Source organism: Somniosus microcephalus, chromosome 15 (genome assembly GCF_052327205.1).
Source record: "Somniosus microcephalus isolate GS21.2 chromosome 15, FLI_Smic_1.0, whole genome shotgun sequence".
NCBI lineage: Eukaryota > Metazoa > Chordata > Chondrichthyes > Squaliformes > Somniosidae > Somniosus > Somniosus microcephalus.
This window is the reverse complement of record NC_141001.1, coordinates 31,889,937-31,904,776: the sequence shown is the minus strand read 5'-3', so window position 1 is coordinate 31,904,776 and position 14,840 is coordinate 31,889,937. Positions and strand designations below refer to the sequence as shown.

Here is a 14,840-nt window from a genome sequence, read left to right as displayed (position 1 = left end):
ATTGGGGACGAGATTGTGGTTGCGGGGGTGGGTGGTAGGGCATGGTCAGGGCGGCGAGATGGGGTGGGGGGAAGAGATCATGGGGGGGGTGGCGGGGGGGGCGGTCAGGGGGCCAGAGATCGTGGAGGTAGGGGTCGGACAGATTGTGGGTGGGTTTAAAGGGTAGCTAGTTGGGCCTGGAGGAAACACTTCTGCTCCTCCTGGCTCACAAGCAGTAAAGGCACTTACCTTATGGATCCCGCCCTTCTCATCTCTTACATGCCGGTTTTCCCGAGGCCAGGGAAAACCAGCCGACATTAGTTAAATATAGAAAGAATGTTAAATTGGGGGCACACAGCCTCCTTAAAAGCTTTTACTGACCGACTCGCCACCTGAGAGTGGTTTAGCAACCCGCCGCACCCCTCCCCCCCCCGCCCCCCCAGCCCGCCTCCGTTAAAACTGGAAGTGGGCAGGTTCAAGGCAGGTTGCATTCAAGTTTTACATTTTTTTAAATTTTATGTTCTCACCCGACCCAAACCCGCCCATTTTTGGGGGTTGAAATTAACCTCCTTTACTCCGTAGCCCATGGGCTAATTATAGCTTCCCCTACTGACTGAGATCAGCCCTCTCAGCATAGACCAGAGACTGAACGTGTGACCTTGGGGTCTTTATGGCTGAGTGCCACACCACGTGGTGCATTTTTGCCTAGTACACCATCGAGGGAGTCTGACTGCCCTTTCGTGATATCAAAAGATGGAGAACAACCAGAACAAATCTCCCAGGATTTTTACTGTCGACAAAATTATGAACAGATACAATAATGGATGGCATTTGGAATTTAATCTTTCAGCACCACTGAGACAGGGAAATATTACTTTTTGGCGGAGTCACATATATAACCGGGGGTTGGAATGTCAGCTGAGCTGTTGGCTGAGCTGCAGTCTGCGAGATGCAATGTATGAGATTACATTCCCCATCGGGGCAAGGGCTAACTAACTCCTGAAGTAGAAACATTTCAGGAGTAGTTCCAATCAGCCCTCCAAACATCTTTTCCTCGGATTCCCTGGTTACCAGTGCTGTAACCATTATTCAAGTCGAGCATAATGTCATAAAAGGTCTACACAAATAAAGCATGATAGAATCCATGACTTAAACTGTACTTCTGCACTTAGAACGTGATTTAAAACTGTGCGGAATCAGAAAATAAAAAGTAAAATTCATGCTTTCATAAGTATAAATTTACAGTGATAAAATACGATTAAAAGTAACTTCAACTAATTTTCTTGGAAATGAAAACACTAATTTGAAGAGATATCCCCAATTTACACAAAGGAGAAAAAAACCCACTAACAATACACAATTAGTGTGAGGTACTCAGCTCAATGTAACTGGTAAGTGAATTATAATAGGGACGAATGATTAACAGAGATACAGCTCTGCGATACACATACAAACACATGAAAAATTACAGATACAAAAAGACCTACTGGTCCATCTAGCCTGGCTCATACATTTGTGATGCCTTGTGTAATCTAGTACACACACTCCCCACCCCACCCAGAGCCATGTAATCGCCTGGGAGAGGCCAAAAAACAGATAAGCAGACAAAACTCGCCCCACCCACCACAGTAACTGAAACTAGTCCAAGAGACCATTCTCATAGGAAGATGCTGTTTGAAATTTGTTGCATATGGCGTCAGCATCCCACAGCTGGTCCAACTGCAGATAAGAAAGAAAGACTTACATTTATATAGCGCCTTTCGGCCAGTATAGGGAGCGGAGTTTCAGTGAGTATTTAAACTCACTTTCGCGGGCTTTTTTCACAGGCCAGAGTCGGGAGCGGTGGGAGCAGAGTTTCAGCTTACCAATCTCACAGACCGGCAGCGGCGTTCCAGAGCCACGTCACGATTCAAAACGTGACGCGGGCAGGAGGAAGCAGTTGATTGGGTGAGTACAGCCAGGTGAGTATTTATACTACACTATAGTTTGACAGTTAAGGTTCATAGTTTATAAAGTTTAGAAGATCTTAATTTTGTGCTTATAGTTTCTAAGGTCTCTGTTGTGTAGCGGGGAGTGCTAGGAAACAAGGGCCCTTGAGTATACCATTTAATTGTAGTATAATTGGTGGTATTGATTTAATTTAAATTAAAGGGTAAGTCATGGCAGCAAAGCTCGGCCCCGTGGCATGCTCCTCCTGCACTATAGAGTCATAGAGTTATACAGCACAGAAAGAGGCCCTTCGGCCCATCGCGTCCGCGCCGGCCATCAAGCCCTGTCTAATCTAATCCCATTTTCCAGCATTTGGTTCGTAGCCTTGTATGCTATGGCATTTCAAGTGCTCATCCAAATGCTTCTTGAGTGTTGTGAGGGTTCCTGCCTCTACCACCCTTTCAGGCAGTGAGTTCCAGATTCCAACCACCCTCTGGGTGAAAAGGTTTTTCCTCAAATCCTCTCTAAACCTCCTGCCCCTTACCGTGAATCTATGCCCCCTTGTTATTGACCCCTCTACTAAGGGGAAAAGTTCCTTTCTATCCACCCTATCTATGCCCCTCATAATTTTGTATACCTCAATCAGGTCCCCCCTCAGCCTTCTCTGCTCCAAGGAAAACAACCCCAGCCTGTCCAGTCTTTCTTCATAGCTGAAGCACTCCAGCCCAGGTAACATCCTGGTAAATCTCCTCTGCACCCTCTCCAAAGCAATCACATCCTTCCCATAGTGTGGTGACCAGAACTGCACACAGTACTCCAGCTGTGGCCTTACCAGCGTTTTGTACAGCTCCATCATAACCTCCCTGCTCTTATATTCTATGCCTCGGCTAATGAAGGCAAGTATCCCATATGCCTTTTTAACCACCTTATCCACCTGTTCTGCTGCCTTCAGGGATCTATGTACATGCACACCATGGTCCCTCTGATCCTCTGTCTTTCCTAGGGTCTTACCATTCATTGTGTATTCCCTTGCCTTGTTAGTCTGTCCAAAATGCATCACCTCACACTTTTCAGGGTTAAATTCCATTTGCCACTGCTCCGCCCATCTGACCAACCCGTCTATATCGTCCTGTAGCCTGAGGCTTCCCGCCTCGCTATTTACCACCCCACCAATTTTTGTGTCATCTGCGAACTTACTGATCATACCTTTTACATTCACATCCAAATCATTAATGTAGACCACAAACAGCAAGGGACCCAGCACCGATCCCTGCGGTACCCCACTGGACACAGGCTTCCAGTCACAAAAACAACCTTCCACCATCACCCTCTGCCTTCTGCCACTAAGCCAGTTTTGGATCCAATGTGCCAAGGCACCCTGGATCCCATGGGCTCTTACCTTCCTGACCAGTCTCCTATGCGGGACTTTATCAAAAGCCTTACTGAAATCCATGTAAACCACATCCACTGCACTACCCTCATCCACACACCTAGTCACCCCCTCAAAAAATTCAATCAAATTGGTCAGACATGATCTTCCCTTGACAAAGCCATGCTGGCTATCCCTAATTAATCCCTGCCTCTCCAAGTGGAGACCAATTCTGTCCCTCAGAATTTTTTCCAATAATTTCCCTACCACTGATGTTAGGCTCACTGGCCTGTAATTCCCTGGTTTATCCCTACTACCCTTCTTGAATAATGGTACTACGTTAGCTGTTCTCCAGTCCTCTGGCACATCCCCTGTGGCCAGAGAGGTTCTGAAAATTTGTGTCAGAGCCCCTGCAATCTCCTCCTTTGCCTCACATAGTAGCCTGGGATACATCTCGTCCGGGCCTGGGGATTTATCCACTTTTAAGCCTGCTAAAACCGCTAGTATCTCCTCCCTCTCGATGCTAATATGTTCAAGTATATCACAGTCCCCCTGCCTGATTTCTATGTCCACATCGTCCTTCTCCATAGTGAACACAGATGCAAAAAATTCATTTAAAACCCCACCTACATCCTCTGGCTCTACACACAGTTTGCCACTTTGGTCCCTAATGGGCCCTACTCTTTCCTTAGTTATCCTCTTGCCCTTAATATACTTATAAAACACCTTAGGATTTTCCTTTATTTTGCTCGCCAGTGTTATTTCATGGCCCCTCCTCGCTCTCCTAATTTATTTTTTAAGTATCCCCCTGCACTTTTTATACTCCTCTAGGGCTTCCTCTGTCTTTAGTCCTTTGTATCTGCCAAAAGCCCCCCTTTTTTTCCTAATCCATTCTCGTATATCCCTTGACATCCAAGGTTCCCTGGGCTTGTTGGTCCCACCCTTGACCTTTACGGGAACATGTTGCCATTGTACTCTCTCAATTTCCTTTCTGAAAGACTCCCATTGCTCCGATGTGGATTTTCCTTCAAGTAGCTGATCCCAGTCCACATTGGCCAGATCCTGCCTTATCATATTAAAATCGGCCTTCCCCCAATTTAGAACCTTTATTTCCGGTCCATCCTTGGCCTTTTCCATGACTACCTTAAATCTCACCGAATTATGGTCACTGTCACCAAAGTGCTCACCTACTAACACTTCTACCACTTGCCTGGCCACATTCCCTAGAATTAGGTCCAGTACCGCCCCCTCTCTTGTAGGACTTTCTACATGCTGGCTCAAAAAGCTCTCCTGGATGCACTTTAAGAATTCTGCACCCTCTAAGCCTTTCACACTCTGACTATCCCTGTTAATATTGGGGAAGTTGAAATCCCCCACTATAATTACCCTATTATTTGCACACTTCTCTGAGATTTGCCTACATATCTGTTCCTCTATCTCCCCCTGGCTGTTTGGGGGCCTATAGTACACTCCCAGCAAAGTGCTAGCCCCCTTTTTGTTTTTAAGTTCAACCCATATGGCCTCATTAGAGGAACCTGTTAATATATCATCCCTCCTTACAGCAGTAATTGTCTCCTTAATTAATAAGGAACGACACCCCCTCCTCTTTTACCCCCCCTCCCCCCTGTCTTGCCTGAAGATTCTATACCCCGGAATATTGAGCTGCCAGTCTTGCCCCTCCCTCAACCATGTCTCCGTGATAGCAACAATATCATACTCCCATGTGTTCATCAACAACTTCAGTCCATCCACCTTATTCGTAAGACTCCTTGCATTAAAATAAATGCCATTTAGCCTTGCCCTACTCCCTTGTGACGTTACATATTTGCTCTGCCTTCCAGTCTGACTTATTTTTTCCTCTATATTTGGCTGTACATCACCCCCTATTATAGCTCCGCTCTGTATCCCATCCCCCTGCCAAGTTAGTTTAAACCCCCCCGAACAGTGCTAGCAAACCTCCCCGCAAGGATATTTGTCCCGTTCTGGTTCAGGTGCAACCCGTCCGACTTGTACAAGTCCCACCTTCCCCAGAAGCAGGCCCAGTGATCCAGGAAACTAAAGCCCTCCCTCCTGCACCAACTCTTTAGCCACGCATTCATCTGCTCTATCCTCCTATTCCTATACTCACTAGCACATGGCACCGGGAGTAATCCAGAGATTACAACCTTTGAGGTCCTGCTCTTTAGTCTGCTACCTAGCTCCCTAAATTCATGCTGCAGGACCTCATCCCTCTTCCTACCCATGTCATTGGTCCCAATGTGAACCATGACCTCTGACTGTTCACCCTCCCTCTTCAGAATGCCCTGCAGCCGTTCAGTGACATCCTTGACCCTGGCACCAGGGAGGCAACAAACCATCCTGGAGTCACGTCTACGGCCACAGAAACGCCTATCTGTTCCCCTTACGATAGAATCCCCTACCACTATTGCTCTCCCACTCTTTTTCCTCCCTTCCTGAGCAGCAGATGCACCCCTGGTGCCAGGAAGTTGGCTGCTGCTGCCTTCCTCTGGTAAGTCATCCCCCTCAACAGTATCCAAATCGGTATACCTGTTTGAGAGGGGGATGACCACAGGGGACCCCTGCACTACCTGCTTGCTTCTACTGCTCCGCCTGATGGTCACCCATTTCCCTTCTGCCTGTGCAGCCCTTACCTGCGGTGTGACCAACTCACTAAACGTGTTACTCACGACCCTCTCAGCATCGTGAATGCTCCAAAACTCATCCATCCGCAGCTCCAGTGCCGCAATGCGGTCTACTAGTAGCTGCAGCTGGATACATTTCTGGCACACATGGTCGTCAGGGACACAGGTAGCGTCCCTGAATTCCCACATAGAGCAAGAGGAGCATAACACGGGGCTGGGCTGTCCTGACATGACTTACCCTTTAATTAATTTAAATTAATTCAATACCACCAATTAAAGATATACACTAGGACGCTTGTATGGTTTACCAACAGTCCCCGTTACACCAGAAAGACCGTAGCAAATATAAACCAGAGTTAAAGTTTAAAAAATAGAGAAATACTCACCAACCAATCACTTACCTGCTCCCTGGTGACGTCACACTCTGATTACTTTTTACCTCTCTCCCCGCTGCTGAGTTGGTAAGCCTCACTGCTGCCGCCGCTTTTATGCTACGCCTCGGTCGCTGCTCTGTGGGAAATCAGGGACACTTCCTGTGTCCCTGACGACCATGTGGGCAGGAAGTGTATCCAGCTGCAGCTACTGACAGGCCGCATTGCGGCGCTGGAGCTGCGAAAGGATACATACTGGAGCATTCGCAATGCTGAGGACATTGTGGATATCACGTTTTATCAGTTGGTCACACCGCAGGTAAAGGCTGCACAGGCAGGAAGGGGATGGGTGACCGCCAGGCAGAGTAGTAGGCGCAGGCAGGTAGTGCAGGGGTCCCCTGTGGCCATTCCCCTCTCAAACAGATATACCGCTTTGGATATTGTTGGAGAGGATGGCTTATCGGGGGAAGGCAGCAGCAACCAACTTCCTGGCACCATGGGTGGTTCTGCTGCACGGGACGGGAGGAAAAAGAACGGAAGAGCTATAGTGATAGGGGATTCTATTGTAAGGGGAATAGATAGGCGTTTCTGCGGCCGCAAGTGAGACTCCAGGATGGTATGTTACCTCCCTGGTGCAAGGGTCAAGGATATTTCGGAGCAGCTGCAGGACATTCTGGAGGGGGAGGGTGAACAGCCAGTTGTCATGGTGCATATAGGTACCAACGATATAGGTAAAAAATGGGATGAGGTCCTAAAAGCTGAATATAGGGAGTTAGGAGGTAAATTAAAAAATAGGACCTCAAAGGTAGTAATCTCAGGATTGCTACCAGTGCCACGTGCTAGTCAGAGTAGAAATAGAAGGATATTTCAGATGAATAAGTGGCTAGAAGAATGGTGCAAGGGGGAGGGATTCAAATTCCTGGGACATTGGAACTGGTTCTGGGGGAGGTGGGACCAGTACAAACTGGACGGTTTGCACCTGGGCAGGACCGGGACCGATGTCCTAGGGGGAGTGTTTGCTAGTGCTGTTGGGGAGGGTTTAAACTAAAATGGCAGGGGGTTGGGAACCTGTGCAGGGAGACAAAGGAAAGGGAAGCAAGGACAGAAGCAAAAGACAGGAAGGAGAAAAGCAAAAGTGGAAGTCAGAGAAATCAAGGGTGCAAATCAAACATGGCCGCAGTAAACAATAATTCTAAAAGGTCTAAGCGTGTTAAAAAAACAAGCCTGAAGGCTTTGGCCTAGAATTTCAGTATAGCCAGTTTTGGGGCGCTAACGTTAGCGCCCGCCCGAAGTTAGCGCCCGCCCCAAAGTTGCGCCCCCTTGCCGGAAATTCAGTGGCTTCGCCCTAAGAGGTTGCTGGAGCGCTAAAAGAGGCGTTCCACTACTATCTTTCGGCGCTAAGCCGGCGGTGCAGAGGGATAGCGCCGAGGCGGGGCGCAGCGCGGGTGCGGTCATTTTTTGATTGACAGCAGACCCCGTGGCGCCGACCAGCTCTTAAAGGGGGAAGGGATGATTTGGTCTGCTGCCACGCCCTGCACACTGCAGCTTTGCAAATAGGCCTCAACACTGCTGCTCAGCCCCAGGGAGTCATGGCAACGCCAGAGAAGGCCCGTGAGCGTGCCCTGCGCTTCTCAGAGCGTGATCTGGCAATAATGGTGACAGCTCTGGAGGAGAGGCGCAGGATCTTGTTCCCAGAGACTGGGAGGAATCCAAACCACCAAGAATACACCAGAGCCTGGAAGCAGATCGCCAACAGGGTGACGTTCACCGGCGATGCCCCCAGGACCCACAAACAATGTCGGAAAAAATACAACGACCTGACCAGGATTGTCAGGGTGAGTACCCTTTCCAGTCTCCTCCTCATTCTTGCATGTACACCTGACATGATGGGCAAAGGGAGCTGAAAGGCCTAATGGCCAGCCCTCAGCCAGCAGCTTTGGGACAGTCATGAGCATCAATTGCCCATTCTGCACTCTACACTCTGGCCAAGCTATTCCACCATGGGAGGCAGTGCACAGTATATCAGGGCTACACTCTGGCCAAGCTATTCCACCATGGGAGGCAGTGCACACTACATCAGGGCTACACTCTGTACTTACAGCCCGTCCTTTCTCTTGCAGGCTAAAGTTGCCTATAATCGCCAGGCCCGTGCCAGGACCAGGGGAGGCCACGCCAAGCTGCAGAAGCTCACTCCCCTGGAGGAGCGCGTGAGTGGGCTCATGGGAGCCCGGCTGATCGTGCCCACAGCGTGCGGAGTAGCCGACCCTCCACTGCCCGGCAATGGTAAGGACCTCGCGCCTTTTGGCCCTCTCGTGTCGCACTTGCGCATCCGAGCTACCTCCTTTGCCACTGTCCCACCAATGCGCTGAATGCCACCAGTCCTGACTCCCTCGCTGACGCCGTCTCCTCACTCTGAAGCTACTCTTGTGCATTCCTGCTTTCAGCTGGTGACGACCAGGTCCCTGAAGCTGCCAGTGACAGCCCCTCCGAGCAGGAGGAGGAGGAAGAGGAGGAGGAGGAGGAGCAAGAGCAAGCCGGACCATCAGGGGAACACTCAGGTCCCGCAGGAGAGGACGAAATGATTGACACGTCCTCACTGGACGAGTGCCTGGACCAACTGTCGCAGGGGATTGCAGCTGCTGGGACCAGTGGCGTCCAGCCACCCAGGAGCCCTGCGCGTGGGCCGCGGCCTTCCCCCCAAAGGGGGGAAGGATCAGAGGGGAGTGCAGTTGATCGGGACACTCGCCGCCACCAACATGGCAAGGTTCCCCTAGTTCGGTCCCCTGCTCCCCAGCGGGAGAGTCCCGACTCCAGTCCGGACACCTTCACCTCGGAGGAGGCGCGGAAGCTGGACAAGATGGCCGAGGATTCGGACCGGCGCCACACGGAGCTCATGCGCGTGGTGGGGCGCATGCCTGAAGCCATCGAGTCGCTGGCGACCAGTGTGCGCGAGTTCGGGGCATCAACTGCCGCGAGTGGCTGCATGCTCACTGATGCCGTCAAGTCCCTGGCGGGTGTGATGCGGGCGCACACCAGGACAACAGGGGCACTCACTGCTGCCACACGCACTGTCTCAGGCAGGCATCGCCAGGGCACCCGCCGCGCTGCAGCATCCCAGCGAGCCGCCCCTCGGCTGATTGGTGCGGATCCTGCAGTGCGGGCCCGGCCGAGTGCCAGCGCGCCACAGCACCAGCCAGCGCATCCCAGACGCCAGCTTGCCCACATTGCGCCATCCGTCGCCGCCACTCCCCCACTGGGGCGTCAAGGGCAAGCGGCTGGAGCTGATGTTGGCCAGGCTCAGGTGCGCCACTCAGCAGCCGGCCCCTCGAGGCCCAAAGGCCATGTAGGCCGCCCCCCAAGGGCATCTGGCGGAAGGACATCTGAGCCTCAGGCGCCTTCCCCCAGCCTCGCAGCAGCCACTGGGCAGAGCTTGCGAAGGAGCAGCAGGCCGGGCAGGGGAGGCAAAAGGCTGGACAAGGTCTCGCCCTCGCGGGCCACTCAGTCGAGGGTGTGGCCAGCTTTCGTTTTATATGGCGGTGGCCATCTTTCTTTTGCCCATGGTTGTTTGGTTCGTGGGCTTATTTTTTGCGTTAAGGCCGAGGTTGAGGCCAGGTTTGTACAAATGTGGAGTTACTCCTCCCCAGTTTGTGGGAGTGAGTCGTTTGTTGGGCTTTTTGTGGGGCCCGTTGATTGTTTTTGGGGATTCATGTGGGAAGGGGTTTTCATTTTTGTGTAATAAATAATTATCTTTATTCATAGAGTCTCCATGGTTGTTCTTGTTAGTGTTTGTTGGCTTCGCTGGCTGAGGGCTTGCGGAGCAGCTGCATTCATCTTCCCTCATGGCCACAAGGCATTCCCTGACAGGGGGCTTAGAAGTAACATGTAATAAGGTGGCGTCGCGCGGCCCTTGGCCCTGGTCGCTCCCTCCTGGGAACGTACTCCTGCTCCTCCTCCTCCTCCTCCTCCTGCTCCTCCTCCTGAGGTGCTGCTCCAACGTCAGGTGGCAGTGCCTGAGTCCTGCGGAGAGCCAGGTTGTGTAGCATGCAGCAAACTACCACAAATTGGGAGACCCGGTCTGGCGAATACTGCAGAGCTCCTCCGGAGCGATCAAGGCAGCGGAACCGCTGCTTGAGGACCCCAATAGTTTGCTCGATGATGTTGCAGGTGGTTTGATGGCTCTCGTTGTATGCCTCCTCAGCAGCGGTCCTGGGCGCGCGGAGCGGGGTCATGAGCCAGGTGCACAAAGGATAGCCTTTGTCCCCGAGTAGCCATCCTCTTGGGGGAGGCTGTGCCTCGAACATGTCATGCACAGTACTCTGCCGCAGGATAAACGCATCGTGGCTGCTGCCTGGAAAGCTGGCATTGACAGCCATGATGCGCTGCTTGTGGTCACACACCAGCTGCACATTCAGAGAATGGTAGCCCTTGCTGTTGCGAAACTGCTCGCCGTGCTCCAGAGGGGCCCGCAAAGCCACATGCGTACAGTCAATGGCGCCCTGCACCAAGGAGAAGTCCCCAAGTCTTGCAAATCCCAATGCGCGCTGATGCTGGCTCTCCAGGGCCATGGGGAAGGAGATGAATTGGCTTCTCCTTCTGAACAGTGCTTCGGTCACCTGGCGGATGCAGCGATGCGCGCCGTACTGGGAGATGTTAGCTATGTCCCCAGCAGCGGATTGGAAGGAGCCGGTGGCATAGAAGTTCAATGCCACCGTCACCTTCACTTCCACCGACAGAGACGTCCTGCACCTGAGCTTTGGACGCAGATCTCTGCGAAGCAGGTGGCAGATCTCTGCAACCACCTCCTTTCGGAATCGGAGCCTTCTAACACATCGCGCGCCACTCATTTTGAGGTAGGAGCGCTGCTGGCGGTATAGCCTGACTGGGTAAGGCCTATGTGGCCGACGCCTGTAGCCCCCTCTGCCTCTAGCCAGGGCTGCCCCTCTCACAATGCGTCTGCGAGCCCTACGGACATGGCGCTGCAGCTCCACGTTGGCACCCCATGCAACCCCCATCAAATCCTGGCAAACAGTCAAATTTCCAAAAGGCCACTTGCAGCGCTCTGGCCTGAGTCCAAAAATACCTGAGCTGTTGCTGCTTGAAACCAGTTAGCTATCCTCCTTGTTGTGTGTCCAGAAATGCGTTGCACAAGAGTGTTTGCTGCAAAATGGCTGGCCTTTATACTGGAGGGTACGTCCCCTTTAATTTGCGCCCCCCGGGGCCCGCGCTGGCTGTGTTGCGTTCCTTTTTTCAAACGCTCCGGCCGCCAGCCGCACAATGGGGCGGTCCGACTGAAGTTTGGAATCGGGGCGGCCAAAGGGCGTTGCACGAGGATGTGATGTCATTTTCTGCGCGCGCATCCGGGCGGGCGCTAAACTTTGCGCCGGCGCTAACGGCCAACTTAATTTGGGGCGAGGCGCAAACTGCGCTGCGCCCGGGCGCTACACGCATAGCGCCCGAAATTCACTTCTCTTAAGGCGCTAACTGCTGGCGCAGCCAACTGAATTTCTAGGCCTTTGTGTCTGAATAGGAGGAGCATTCGTAATAAGGTGGACGAATTAGCTGCACAAATAGATGTAAACGGATATGATATAATTGGGATTACGGAGACAGGGCTCCAGGGTGACCAAGGCTGGGAATTCAACATCCAGGGGTATTCAATATTCAGGAAGGACAGGCAAAAAGGAAAAGGCGGTGGGGTAGCATTGTTGGTTAAAGAGGAGATTAACACAATAGTAAGGAAGGATATTAGCTCTGATGATGTGGAATCTGTATGGGTAGAGCTGAGAAATACCAAGGGGCAGAAAACATTAGTGGGAGTTGTATACAGATCCCCAAACAGTAATGCTGAGGTTGGGGATGGCATTAAACAGGAAATTAGAGATGCGTGCAATAAGGGCACAGCAGTTATCATGGGTGACTTTAATCTACATGTAGATTGGGCTAACCAAATTAGTAACAATACTGTGGAAGAGGAATTCCTAGAGTGTATACGGGATGGTTTCCTGGACCAATATGTCAAGGAACCAACTAGAGATCAGGCCATCTTAGACTGGGTATTGTGTAATGAGAAAGGATTAATTAGCAATCTTGTTGTGCGAGGCCCCTTGGGGAAGAATGATCATAATATGTTAGAATTCTTCATTAAGATGGAGAGTGAAGTAGTTGATTCAGAGACTTGGGTACTGAATTTAAATAAAGGAAACTATGATGGTATGAGGCGCGAGTTGGCTAGGGTGGATTGGGGAATGTTACTTAAAGGGTTGACGGTGAATAGGCAATGGCAAACATTTAAAGATCGCATGGATGAACTACAGAATTTGTTCATCCCTGTTTGGCATAAAAATAAAACAAAAAAGGTGCCTCAACATTGGCTAACAAGGGAAATTAGGGATAGCATAAGATCCAAGGAGAGGACATATAAATTAGCCAGAAAAAGCAGCAAACCTGAGGATTGGGAGCAGTTTAGGATTCAGCAAAGGAGGACAAAGGGATGAATGAAGAAGGGGAAAATAGAGTATGAGAGTAAGCTTGCAGGGAACATAAAAACTGACTGTAAAAGCTTCTATAGATATATGAAGAGAAAAAGATTGGTAAAGTCAAGCGTAGGTCCCTTGCAGTCAGAATCAGGGGAATTTATAATGGGGAACAAAGACATGGCGGACCAATACATACTTTGGTTCTGTCTTCACAAAGGAGGACACAAATAAACTCCCAGAGATGTCGGGGAACATAGGGTCTAATGATAGGGAGGAACTGAATGAAATCAGTATTTGTAGGGAAATGGTGTTAGGGAAATTGACGGGATTGAAGGCCGATAAATCCCCAGGGCCTGATAATCTACATCCTAGGGTACTTAAGGAAGTGGCCCTAGAAATAGTAGATGCATTGCTGGTCATCTTCTAAAATTCTATAGACTCTGGAACAGTTCCCATGGATTGGAGGGCAGTTAATGTAATCCCACTATTTAAAAAAGGTGGTAGAGGAAAAACGGGGAATCGGTAGTGGGGAAATGCTAGAGTCCATTTTAAAAGATGTAATAGCAGAGCAATAGGAAAACAGTAACAGGATCGGACAACGTCAACATGGATTTACAAAAGGTAAATCATGCTTGACTAATCTACTGGAATTTTTTGAGGATGTAACTGGTAGAATAGATAAGGGAGAACCAGTGGATGTGGTGTATTTGGACTTTCAGAAGGCTTTCGATAAGGGCCCACATAAGAGACTAGCGTGCAAAGTTAAAGCACATGGGATTGGGGGTAAGGTACCGACTTGGATAGAAAACTGGTTGGCAGACAGGAAGCAAAGAGCTGGAACAAACGGGTCTTTTTCCGAGTGGAAGGCAGTGACTAGTGGGGTACTGCAGGGATCGGTGCTTGCTAGGACCCCAGTTATTCACAATATATATTAATGATCTAGACGAGGGAACTAGATGTAATTTCTCCAAGTTTGCAGATGTGCGTGTTTGCTGTGAGGGGGATGCAGAGAAACTCCAGTACGATTTGGACAGGTTGGGCGATTGGGCAGATGCATGGCAGATGCAGTATAATGTGGATAAATGCGAAGTTATCCACTTTGGTGGCAAAAACAGGAAGGCAGATTATTATCTGAACGGCAATAGATTGGGAAAAGGGGAACTGCAACGAGACCTGGGTGTCCTTGTGCACCAGTCGCTGAAGGTAAGCATGCAGGTGCAGCAGGCGGTTAAGAAGGCAAATGGTATGCTGGCCTTCATAGCGAGAGGATTCGAGTACAGGAGCAAGGATGTCTTGCTGCAGTTGTACAGGGCCTTGGTGAGACCACACCTTGAGTATTGTGTGCAGTTTTGGTCGCCTTATCTGAGGAAGGATGTTCTTGCCATGGAGGGAGTGCAGCGAAGATTCACCAGACTGCTACCTCAGATGGCAGGCATGACGTATGAAGAGAGAGTGGGTCGATTGGGCTTATATTCGCTAGAGTTTAGAAGAATGAGAGGGGATCTCATTGAAACTTATAAAATTCTAACAGGACTAGACAGACTAGATGCAGGAAGGCTGTTCCCGATGGCAGGGGAGTCCAGAACCAGGGTTCGCAGTCTAAGGATAAGGGGTAAGCCATTTAGGACTGAGATGAGGAGGAATTTCTTCACCCAGAGAGTGGTGAACCTGTGGAATTCTCTACCACAGAAGACAGTTGAGGCCAATTCATTAAATATATTCAAGAAGGAGTTAGATATATTTCTTAAGGCTAAGGGGATCAAGGGATATGGGGAGAAAGCAGGGACAGGGTAATGAATTTGGATGATCAGCCATGATCACATTGAATGGCGGAGCAGGCTTGAGGGGCTGAATGGCCTACTCCTGCTCCTATCTTCTATGTTTCACAATCAGCGGACGTCCCAAAGCGCTTTACAGCCAATGGAGTATTTTTTGAAGTGTAGTCATTGTTGTAATGTAGGAAACGCGGCAGCCAATTTGCACACAGCAAGCTCCCACAAACAGCAATGTGATAATGACCAGATAATCTGCTTTAGCGATGTTGATTGAGGGATAAATATTGGCCAGAACACCA

General features: G+C 50.3%; 1 protein-coding gene across 3 annotated transcripts in view; it reads right to left on the bottom strand.

Annotated features, from left to right (window-relative positions):
• Positions 1-14,840, bottom strand: part of LOC147106611 (N-acetyl-beta-glucosaminyl-glycoprotein 4-beta-N-acetylgalactosaminyltransferase 1-like) — a 950,756-nt gene that overhangs the window by 189,998 nt on the left and 745,918 nt on the right. The gene's annotated exons all lie outside the window — the stretch shown is intronic.